At 43.1% G+C, this 11,676-nt stretch overlaps 1 long non-coding RNA gene across 2 annotated transcripts; it reads right to left on the reverse strand.

Annotated features, from left to right (window-relative positions):
* Positions 1 to 405: 405 nt before the first annotated feature.
* LOC138293553 (uncharacterized) lies at positions 406 to 8,713 on the reverse strand. 2 transcript variants are annotated; one of them, XR_011203041.1, is made up of 3 exons: positions 8,613 to 8,713; positions 8,439 to 8,494; positions 406 to 4,581 (listed from the first exon to the last, which is right to left on the reverse strand). It is a non-coding gene; the product is annotated as an uncharacterized lncRNA (long non-coding RNA). The 2 variants fall into 2 exon arrangements; XR_011203040.1 differs by having other exon boundaries at positions 8,424 to 8,494.
* Between the last annotated feature and the right edge of the window lie 2,963 nt (positions 8,714 to 11,676).

Below are 11,676 nucleotides of genomic sequence, written 5' to 3' on the forward strand. Positions count from 1 at the left end.
AGGGCCACATGGTATTGCTTGAATTTCATTAAATGGACCATGTAATAGGGTTCCATGTATTTCCATGAGTCAATGTTGGAGACGTGCCCAAAAGGCCAGTATAAATGGAGGACAGCTAGAGTTGTAGGACTCTCGTTGTAGGAACGAGACTGCTGGATTTTGGCCGGCACCACCACCACACGTGGAGGACTGAGTCTGTTCCCATACCGTGTGACAGCTGTTGACCTAACCCTTTTGACTAGCTAGCATAGACATTTGCTAACAGTAAAGGTGATTTGTGGCAGCCTATCGCATGACACTCAAAGACTCCTTAGGGAAGTTGTGATGGAACAGATCTTACCCCTTTCTCTCAGTTATACACATCTCATACATGCAAAGACAAACAGGAGCAGGATTTGGTTCAACTCTTTTATTGAAGCAACTGCATTCTAAGTAAAAAGGCATGAATTGTGATTATTATGATAATGAAACACAACACCATTCAAGCAGTGACTAGAAAAATGAAACAAAGAAAAAGTCCTCCCATACTGTAACAATAGTCACTATAAAATCCCTACCTGCACTACTAGGATTCACATGAGATCAATAGCAGTATTAGCCCCAGTCTAACCACCCAGTCCCCGAAAGGAAACCGGATCCCCATACCTGCGCTATAAGTAGAAAAGAGGTCTGTTAGTCTGCTGGAAGTCCTTCCATGTGGATGAAAAGAAAACACAGCGTTTCAGCAGAAACTGCGACGACAACGTGCAGCATGAGATGGCAAACTGGCTGGAATGTCCCCTCTGAAGTGGTGGGGACTAGTGTGGTGTTCTAAGAACTGCCCAGACGTGATAATATGTATTTTTCTGTGTAGGGTAGACGTCGTACTCTTTGTACCGGCAATACCCGGTAAACTATTGAGTGCAGCCTTTGGTTGAGCATAGGATGAAACTGTTGTGCAAGAAATAAATAACAAATGCTGCGTGAAAGGGCAACTGATAAAAATAATAAAACATCTCCACTAAAATGAAGCTTTGCTAAAATAATAAGAGGAATAAAGTGAAATGTAATTAGGTAAAAGGGCAAAGGTCGCAGGCCCAAAGCTCAAATAATGTGCCAGTGTAAAATAACCCCACAACACTAGCCACCTTCTATTTATGTTTCAACCCTCTTGCATGCTGCTTTAAAAACTCCAGAGAGAAGCTCAGTGGACCATGTGTACACAACATCACGGTTCTTAATCAGTCTTAGTATTATTATATATATATACGTATATTGGGGGATAGACTGCCTTTTCTTATACCTACAATCCCGACACATGAGTACTTTGGCATTGTTCATTAGGAGAAGTATATGTTTTTAATTAGGCTTTGTCATTTAAAGGTTACAAAATGTAATTTATTGTCAGGACATGCCACATGTGATGTTTTTGGTAGCTTAAGCCCATTATTGATTACAACAAGTACATGTTCAGCTTTGTCTGAATAATATTTCCTTCTTCTACAACAGACAACATGATGCCTGCCTAGGAAAAAGCATATGAGATCAGTCTAGAAAGATATTGCCACCTCCGGCATGTTTCCCGGGCCTACTGATGTATGTTGAAGGGAAGGAAGCTGGGACATGGAGTTCTGGACCTCAAGGACACCAAGGACCAGAAAAGGCAGGCACCAGCCAGGAAGTCATGGCGCCCCGTGGTGGCAAATCAGCAGGACAAACAACAGAGGCACCACAGCCCGAGACAACAACCCCAGGACAGCCATCTGCATTTGAACAGCAGGCCCTTAATAAACTCAGAACTGAAAAGATGTGTGGCTGGCAGGGGACTCAAGATGGATCAGCTGATGAGGATGGTGAACGCATTGCAGCAGTCGGTGGACCGCATTGCTGCGCAGATATAGGCCTCACCCTGACTTTCTACCCTTCCCCCTTTTGTATTATGTAGTTGTTAAACTTGTATTTTAGCATAGCTTAGGATAGTTTTTAGCACAGGGGTGAGTTTGTTTAGTTTAGGAATAGTAATTTATAAGATTTATAAGTGTTTTGTTGTTAGGTGGGGATATGGATGGGTAGGTTGTTAAGTGGGTGGGGGGTTGCTGTTTAGGATTTCTTGAAAAAAGAAAAAAATTAAAATGTTCAAAAAATACAAAAAATATATATTTGATTAGGTTTCAATGTTTAGGTAGTTTATGTATAGGTGTAGTTTATGTTGGTATTGTGTGCAAATGTGTATTGAGTGGTTGGGGTTTGATGTTTAACATATCTGTTGTGGTACATGTGCGGAGTAGTAGTAAGTTAAGGTCAGGTAGGTCAAGGTACATTTTAGTTAAGTTAGTGTAGGTTAGGTAGCATAGGTTAGTTTAGTAATAGTTTAGATAAGATAGGTAAGGTAGTATATTTAGTTTTAGATTTTATAGGTTTCATATAGATATTAATAAACTATGGGCCTCATTTATTAGCCGAGCTGTGCCATTTTCAAAATGCAGGAATGCGCCATAATTTTGAGCATATGGCGCATGCCTGTGTTTACCCCTTCACCGGCGCTAAAATCAGCTGTCTAGCGCCAATGCAGGCACCCTTGCGCCATGATGCAAAGATGCCTGCGTTTTGGGGGAGATTGTTTATCAGGGGCGGCTCCACCGTTAGGGCGGAGGAGCATCGCCCCCCACCAGCAGTAGCAATGGGTGTTGCATGGGCACGCCCACAGCAACACCCATTGCACGCCCCTTTGCCACAGAAAACTGCATGGGGCGGCCCATATTTACAAGGCATTGTTATGCAATGAAAAGTGGCTTAACGCTGCCTTTTAGATACGGAGCAGGGCACTGGGCCACCCGAGCGTCGCTAACAGTGATGCTGGGGTGGCGCAAGGGCCTCTTAAATGGGGCCCTTTGTTTTCTACTTTCACAATTGCTTCATGATTTACTGCATAGGAGTTGACATATATTGTTGGGTTGTGTTAGGCACATGCAGTGGGGTTTCCATGCAGTGTTTGTTTCCATGCGTGACTAGGTGAAACACCTATGGAAAATATCCTGTTGAGTTTGCAGTGGAGTCACTTAAGGGATCTTCATACATGATTGTACAATGTAAGTGGCACTCTTACTGTGAATGGACACAGCCCAAAAAAGGTATTCCCACACTTTTGCATTTTGTGTGTAAGTTGTGGTACATGTGTTTATGGATGATTATGTCAAACAATTGTCAGTAATCAAGAGGTTTTGGGTCACACACTGATGCCAGCCACTTACACACTCTCCCTTGCACCATTTCATTGTCACATCAGTGTTGTTTGTTGACTAGTGACCATGGAAGTGCCCCCCTCCTGTGCTGTAACTTAATTCAGGTTTCCCATTGACTGATTGCTAATTGTTGTACTTCAAGCTTGTGCCCTTTAAACTACTTGCTATTTTAGATACACATAGGTTTCAGTGAACAATTCCCCTTGACCTCTGTGGATGTGTCTATGGCTCTGTGTAACACAATCCCCTTTAGATAGTAGGTAGTATCTTTAGGGTCAGCACATCCAGTATAGCCTACTTTGTCCATTCATCAACAGACCTACAACATGCAAGTTGATGATAGTGCTTTTATTTACATGTGTGTAAATATGAAGGAACACAGTCGCAGTTAATTCATTTACAACTCTAACATTGATTTAGACCGAAAGGATGTCCAGACAGAGTCCATGGGGGATACATGTCATGAGACATGTGGAGGAGAGGAGAATTCCAGGGAGGAGGAGATCCAAATTGCCTTTAGAGAAGGGAGACCACATTGACAGTCCACAAATGGATAAAAACAACAGGTGGGCAAACACAAAGTAGAGAGTGTCAAATGACAATGGCAATGGAATGTTACTCAACACAGGTCCACTGGGAAACTGGCCAAGGTTCACAGACAAAGGTCACTGGGACGTTTTCCAGCTGAAAGTGAGGATATCCACTTCTTCCTCCTCTGATGTGTGTTGTGCCTCCCCTGAGAGTGGTTGTGTTTGTGCAGGAAGTATCGGAGACACACACACGGCAGGGGCTGAAGATGTGGATCCCCTGTCCCCAGCAGCATTTGCCTGTGCCAACAAGAAAAGAAGCCCAGCACTGAGAAGGGCCTGCTGGTTTGTCAGCACAGCAGCAACTCATGTCACATTGGCAGGGCTCTTGATGTTGCCTCTAACCCATGACACCAGCAATGTCAGCCAGGGACTGTTCCAATCTCTGGAGTGTAGGTACCTCTAATTGCATCAGAGGTGTCCTTATTGGGACTGAGGCACCTATGGATTCCCTCTAGGTTGCTTGCAATGGTCTCCATCCCTGAACATACCTCATCCAACATCTGTCATGGACTCCTATCGCTTGGCGTTGAAATACAACCTGTGGGTCCTCTGAGTCCAGAGCTGGGCTGGGACGGGCAGGAGGGGGTTCGATTGTAGGTGTTTCCTCTGGTGATCCAATGATGCTGTCAGCCCTTCCCACTCCCAGAGGAGCTGAGACAATGTAGCCCAGGATTTGCTGGAAAGTGCCTTCGTCCATGGGGGCAGGATGTCATTGGCAGCAGGCTGGTCTTCCTTGTGAGGCAGCTGGTCAGGAGGAGTTGTTTCTCCCTCTGCAATAAAATGTATATATGCCAACGTTGGTCAATGCTAGATGTTGACAGTACTTATCTGGCTGACATACAGTATTTATCCTCATTCACTTTCAAATCAACATTGATGTGTGGGACCTATGTGACTTGTATATATTGAGGGGGAGTAGCAATGCAGTTGCCTTTCAGATGGCAGTATCTGTGCGTTGTTCACATGCCACTGTGTGACAAGGATGTTTATGTCATACCACACATTACAACACAGTTACACAGCTTGCTGGCCTGCCCTACCAGTGTGCATATGTTGAGGTAAGGTACACATCTAGCTTGGTGAGTGGCACTTCTTTTCATGATGGCTGCGCCTAATTTTTTTTTAATGTATTCACAGCACTACTGTGCACATTGCACCAACACTGTCCCAAGTCACCTGTGTACCTAGCATTCCCTGTGTCCACTACTCAGGCCACAGTTCCTGTGAAAGTGAACAGGACTTGTTGATGTATTCACTTTGATCCTGCTGTCAGCCTTACACACGCTAAATCTTGACAGCCTGCTTTGTTGTTCTGTCTGGCATCCACATTGTGCATTCATGTGGCCAAGGTTCATCTTGGTCATGCATCCACACAACTACCAACCTGCTACACTGCAGTTCAGGAATGTGTAAGTACGTGTAATTATCATGGGTGTGTCAGCTGTCTAAACAGTGGCCAGTGTGTGCAAACTCTGAGAGAATATACACAGTAAAACTAGGTGGGTAGCTAGCACTGATGCTCAGCACCTTTCATCATTGCCAGAGTTGATTATCTGCTGAGTATCACACATTGTTAGACTCATCCCCACTGTAAGGAAATGCCTCCTTGGCATGGTTACCCTCTGACTTTTTGCCTTTGCTGATGCTAAGTTATGACTTGAAAGTGTGCTGGGACCCTGCTAACCAGGCCCCAGCACCAGTGTTCTTTCCCTAAACGGTACCTTTGTCTTCACAATTGGCACAACCCTGGCACTCAGGTAAGTCCCTTGTAACTGGTACCCCTGGTACCAAGGGTCCTGATGCCAGGGAAGGTCTCTAACAGCTGCAGCATGTCTTGTGCCACCCTAGGGACCCCTCACTCAGCACATGCACACTGCGTGCTGGTGGGGAGAAAATGACTAAGTCGACATGGCACTCCCCTCAGAGTGCCATGCCAACCTCACACTGCCTGTGGCATAGGTAAGTCATCCCTCTAGCAGGCCTTACAGCCCTAAGGCAGGGTGCACTATACCACAGATGAGGGCATATGTGCATGAGCACTATGCCCCTACAGTGTCTAAGCAAAACCTTAGACATTGTAAGTACAGGGTAGCCATAAGAGTGTATGGTCTGGGAGTTTGTCAAACACAAACTCCACAGTTCCATAATGGCTACACGGAAAACTGGGAAGTTTGGTATCAAACTTCTCAGCACAATAAATGCACACTGATGCCACTGTGCAATTTATTGTAAAATACACCAAGAGGGCATCTTAGAGATGCCCCCTGAAAACATACCTGACTTCCAGTGTAGGCTGACTAGTGTCTGCCAGCCTGCCACACACCAGACATGTTGCTGGCCACATGGGAAGAGTGCCTTTGTCACTCTGTGGCCAGGAACATAGCCTGTACTGGGTGAGGTGCTTCTCACCTCCCCCTGCAGGAACTGTAACACCTGGCGGTGAGCCTCAAAGGCTCACCCCTTTTGTTACAGCGCCACAGAGCATCCCAGCTAGTGGAGATGCCCGCCCCTCCGGCCACTGTCCCCACTTTTGGCAGCAAGGCTGGAGGAGATAATTAGAAAAACAAGGAGGAGCCACCCACCAGTCAGGACAGCCCCTAAGGTGTCCTGAGCCGGGGTGACCCTTACTTTTACAAATCCTCCATCTTGTGAGTGGAGGATTCCCCCAATAGGATTAGGGATGTGCCCCCCTCCCCACAGGGAGGAGGCGCAAAGAGGGTGTAGCCACCCTCCAGGAGAGTAGCCATTGGCTACTGCCCTCCCAGACCTAAACACACCCCTAAATTCAGTATTTAGGGGCTCCGCAGAACCTAGGAAACTAGATTCCTGCAACCTTAACAAGAAGAAGAACTGCTGACCTGAAGCCCTGCAGTGAAGACGGAGACGACAACTGCTTTGGCCCCACCCCTACCGGCCTGTCTCCCAACTTCAAAGAAAACTGCAACAGCGACGCATCCAACAGGGACCAGCGACCTCTGAAGCCTCAGAGGACTGCCCTGCAACCAAGGACCAAGAAACTCCAGTGAACAGCGGCCCTGTTCAACAACCTGCAACTTTCTTGCAACAAAGAAACAACTTTAAAGACTTCACGTTTCCCGCCGGAAGCGTGAGACTTTCCACTCTGCACCCGACGCCCCTGGCTCGACCTGCGGAAAACCAACACTTCAGGGAGGACTCCCCGGCGACTGCGAGCCCGTGAGTAACCAGAGACGAGCCCCCATAGCGACGCCTGCAGAGGAAATCCAGAGGCTCCCCCTGACCGCGACTGCCTGTAACAAGGGACCCGACTCCTGAAACCAACACTGCACCCGCAGCCCCCAGGACCTGAAGGAACCGAACTCCAGAGCAGGAGTGACCCTATCTACATGAGGGGGGTGATTAACGAGTAAAGGCGCTCCTACCCTCGTAATGTTAATTATGAATTATCTTATAATACACGGTGCCAAATACTGGGGTTACACCCTCCAATATCCCCTACAAAGTAACACAACGTTACTTCTAACTTAACACAAAGTATTCGCACACGTGTAAAAATTAGAATTAAACACACTATGGATAGATTAATATTATTATATCCAAATAGTGACCTTTATATACAACAAAAAATTATTACACAATCAAAAATATACATTGAATCAGAATCACATAAATCCTATTGTAGTTGTTCTATTAATACAGTTAAGTGTTGAATAGTCCATATTCCGGAATTGAAATCTTAACAACTTCACGGTTCCAAATGAAGATCCAAACTAATTCCAAATATCCAAACACGATCCAGTCCATCCAAAAATGTCCACTATTAGTATGTCCGTCCCGTCCGTCCCAAACTAATTCCAAATATCCAAACACGATCCAGTCCATCCAAAAATGTCCACTATTAGTATGTCCGTCCCGTCCGTCAACGCGTGTTTCATCCGGGGAGTGCCCCTGGATTTCATCAGGACCTCCTATAATAGTATTTTCATAAACACTGTTTTAATATTTCATATAAATATCATCCTATTTATGATCATCACATTGTTCTATATCAGACTATGGGGGTTATTACAACTTTGGAGGAGGTGTTAATCCGTCCCAAAAGTGACGGTAAAGTGAGGGATATACCACCAGCCGTATTACGAGTTCCATAGGATATAATGGACTCGTAATACGGCTGGTGGTATATCTGTCACTTTACCGTCATTTTTGGGACGGATTAACACCTCCTCCAAAGTTGTAATAACCCCCTATATGTGCAGTGGAAACCAAACTAAATTATACTATTTAATGAAATAGATACTAATTGTCTTATAATACATCCAAATCGTATTCCAGGTGAGCAAAAGCTAGTGTGTATTGTAAATACCAAATCTGTGAGCAAGCATATTTAGAGTACACAACACCACATTAGTGATAATTCCCCACCATCTACTAAATATTTCCCCTAAAAGCCTAAGTGTGAAATTAGATCCATGCGACACACCCGACCTCTCAAGAGGGCTCCAATTGTTTAAACTCGTGATATTTCCCCTGTATTCACATGTCCATTCTAAGGACTTCTGCTAAAGTAAAGTCAGATATTCAGTTTTCATGCTCCCCACTCAATTTATATGTATTAAATCTCAGTTATTACCATTCAATGACTCACCGCTACTCCATATCTCAGAGTTATTGTTAAGATAAATTATCCGTATCCACAATCTCCTATAATAAACACAAACATATCCAATTAGCCATTCTGTATATAGAAGTAAAAATGTAGAATACGGACATATATTTAAACAATAAATGTCCGAGGTTCGTAATTTCACTTCTCACTCACCTATCGCTATCTGTAGTATACCACGTTATGCGAGAACGCTCCTGAGTATCAAAGCCGAAGCTCCTCGGCTTTCAAAGCTTTATACCGCTATCTTGCAATTGAAATGAAGAACGGACTACACTTGTTGACGTCCGTATACTTCCTTGTGATAAAAATAGAAAACGGACTGTGCTAGTCCGAAGTTTTTGCTTTCTTCTGCCGAGGCTCCGCGTCGCTTCTTAGGCTAGGAGCCCCGGTCACAGTTATTACTCTGCCCATTAGCGTATTATATATCCTGAATTGTATTCTAATGGAGGCATTATTTATTAGCCCTTTTCTAACCGCAGACTCTCAAATTCTATTCATACTAGTAGTACTATTGATAACGCGTCCAGCCCTTATAAATTACCTGTACCTGGACACGTTGGAGGTCGGTGAATCTTTTAACCGAGTCGGGCTCTCCTCATCCTCAATAGTCGAGTCACTCAGATCAATAATCAATAACTGTTGTAATCGGTAATCAGTACTCAATTAATAGATCAGTATAACACATCAGAAATCAATAACAGTTGATATTTCTGCGCACCATGACCTTTCAGTCATGAATAACCACACCAGTTTATTAAAAGTTAGTGAATTTATTTCCCTATATTAACAAAGCTAGCACGATATATATGTGTCTCAAAACCAATTGATATATGTATATGAACATTACTAGCTGTCCATAACGGCGGAAGAAACGCAATCTACGTAAAATCTGAATAATGATACACTCTGTTATAGCAATGCAAATCACCAATGTGACTAACTGTATTTGACTAATTGCATACATTCGGTCAGCATAACAAGATTTCAATTCTTCATGGTACATTGAATGAATACCTCGACTAACCTCTAATTAGCATTGGCATGTGGGACTTCATGCAAAACGAATTTAGTCAACACAAATTTGGAAAACTTCTAGCTAGGATCCTATCAAAATAGCAGTTGGTACCTAAAAGGAAAAACACAATGCATAATACATTTATCCTTTCATATTTACCAAATACAATCAGCATTCAAGAAAAGTCTTCGTCCTTCAGGTACCGGTTGATCAGCATGGGACAAGTTTCAAAAGGGGGCAAAGTTAAGGGCAAGCTCCCTTGCAGCGGCAAGGAGAATGGGGCAAAGTTACTGCATGGGCAAGACGGGGACAAATCAAAGTTAAAGTCTCTAGGGTGAGAATTCTCAAAGTCTCTTTCTCTCAGATAGAGAAAAGGGCATCAGGGTGTCGTCCAAAATGGAGTCTGGCATCAGGCTTCAAACTGGCATCGAGGAAAATGGCTCACTTCTCTTTGTCCGGTGGGTTTAAGTAAGAAACATTCCAAATTCTGTAGGGTCTTCCATTGGAGGGTTCATAGGTTGGCTTCAAATTGTCCAATCAAAATTGTCTTTTACTAGCACCCATTTATGCATACACTGTCCTTGGTGCCTTGGAACACAAATTGTATCATGGTTTGCCAATTATTTTACTATCTGTACCTTCATTGTCCGCACCTGCAGAGACTGACCTTGTATCAAAAGGGATGTAACCGGCCTAGCACGAAACCTTGGAGATAAGTGTACCAGCCAGTTTCTACTGGAAAAATACAACTTCAAGCAAGAATATATTTCATTAATTCAAGGAAAAAGAATCACGCAGTTAGAATTTGAAACCAAGCAACTAGGCCAAAGCCTGTACTAAATTTAAGCTAAGCAAAACAGTTTTCAAACAAGAAATCATGGCATACATTTGCGATTATGACGGATTAGTACATTTTTAATACTTCATGATTAATAAAGCTCGTTTATAATGATGGCGAACTATCCCGAGGGCACAATTTCCCTCGTACATTATTTCTTTTACTTAAAATCACACTTCAATATATATGTCGGTTACACAGTGTACATGAATATATGTCGAACCCTCTTTTTCTGCGTCATCAATCCCTCCTCTGATGACTAATTATGTCATCACATCAAATCTACCCACAAATTTTATTCCATTAAAATTCTGTATAATAATTTGGCACTTCAGTCAATTCCCTTTTTCTTTTAGTCCCTTTTGACTTCTCCCTATAAATTTCCACCATTTTGTTCTCTATTTTCTCTTCTCTTTTTCTTTTGTTCCTTGCTTTTAACATTTTGAAAGCTTTCCATATTCCCCAAGAACCTAATAGACAAATTAATATTATTAATATTCCCTTTACTATTTTTAGTAACAATCCGTTCCAAACGTTGCTGAGCCAATTTCCCACAGAAGCAAATCCTTTTCCAATTTTCTCCCAAACTCCGGGTTCTTTCAATTCCTTTAAATCTACACTTTCTCTAGTTAAATTTGCAAGCATTGTTCTAATTTTTCCACTGTTGTCGGGTATATAGGTACAACAGTGACGCGTGCCAAGCATTTTGCAAACGCCGCCATCCTTTGCTAAAAGAATGTCTAAGGCAAGCCGATTTTGAAGAGTCATAGCTCTTTCTGCAGCGAGTTCAGCATCCATCAGGATTATAGCTCCCGAAAACTTTGTCAACATGTTATCCACAATAGTAGACAACTTTCGTATTTTGATTGAATTCAATATGACTCCTACTGAAGGAATCATAGCTCCAAATATATCTCCTACCACACCAGCAGCTGTCTCCCTTTTCTGAACACGATGTGATTCAGACAGCCTTGGAAATTTCTTTAAGTCATCTAACTGGTAAACCTTTGGGAACAATATTCCCAAATAACACCTCCCATACCACGATAGACGATAATAGGCGTTGAGTCCACAAATATAATATATTCCAGGAATAACTGGGTCTTGTCCATTCAGCATGAACGTCCACTTTTGTTGAAATGCGTATGTGTGTTTACATTCACTCGTTCCCACAAAAACTGTGTCATAATATGATGGAAATCTATGTATACAAAATCTTCCCACATGCAATGTATCTAAGGCTTTTTTCCCTTGTGTCTTTATTGCGGCAAAAGCATAATTATCTACAGATGTCCTTTCGTGCAATTCCTTCTCTAATTTCTCCCTCATTTCGTGCTTTCTGTCGTCAGTGCGGTCTAAAAATT

This window comes from Pleurodeles waltl, chromosome 4_2 (assembly GCF_031143425.1).
Source record: "Pleurodeles waltl isolate 20211129_DDA chromosome 4_2, aPleWal1.hap1.20221129, whole genome shotgun sequence".
Lineage (NCBI taxonomy): Eukaryota > Metazoa > Chordata > Amphibia > Caudata > Salamandridae > Pleurodeles > Pleurodeles waltl.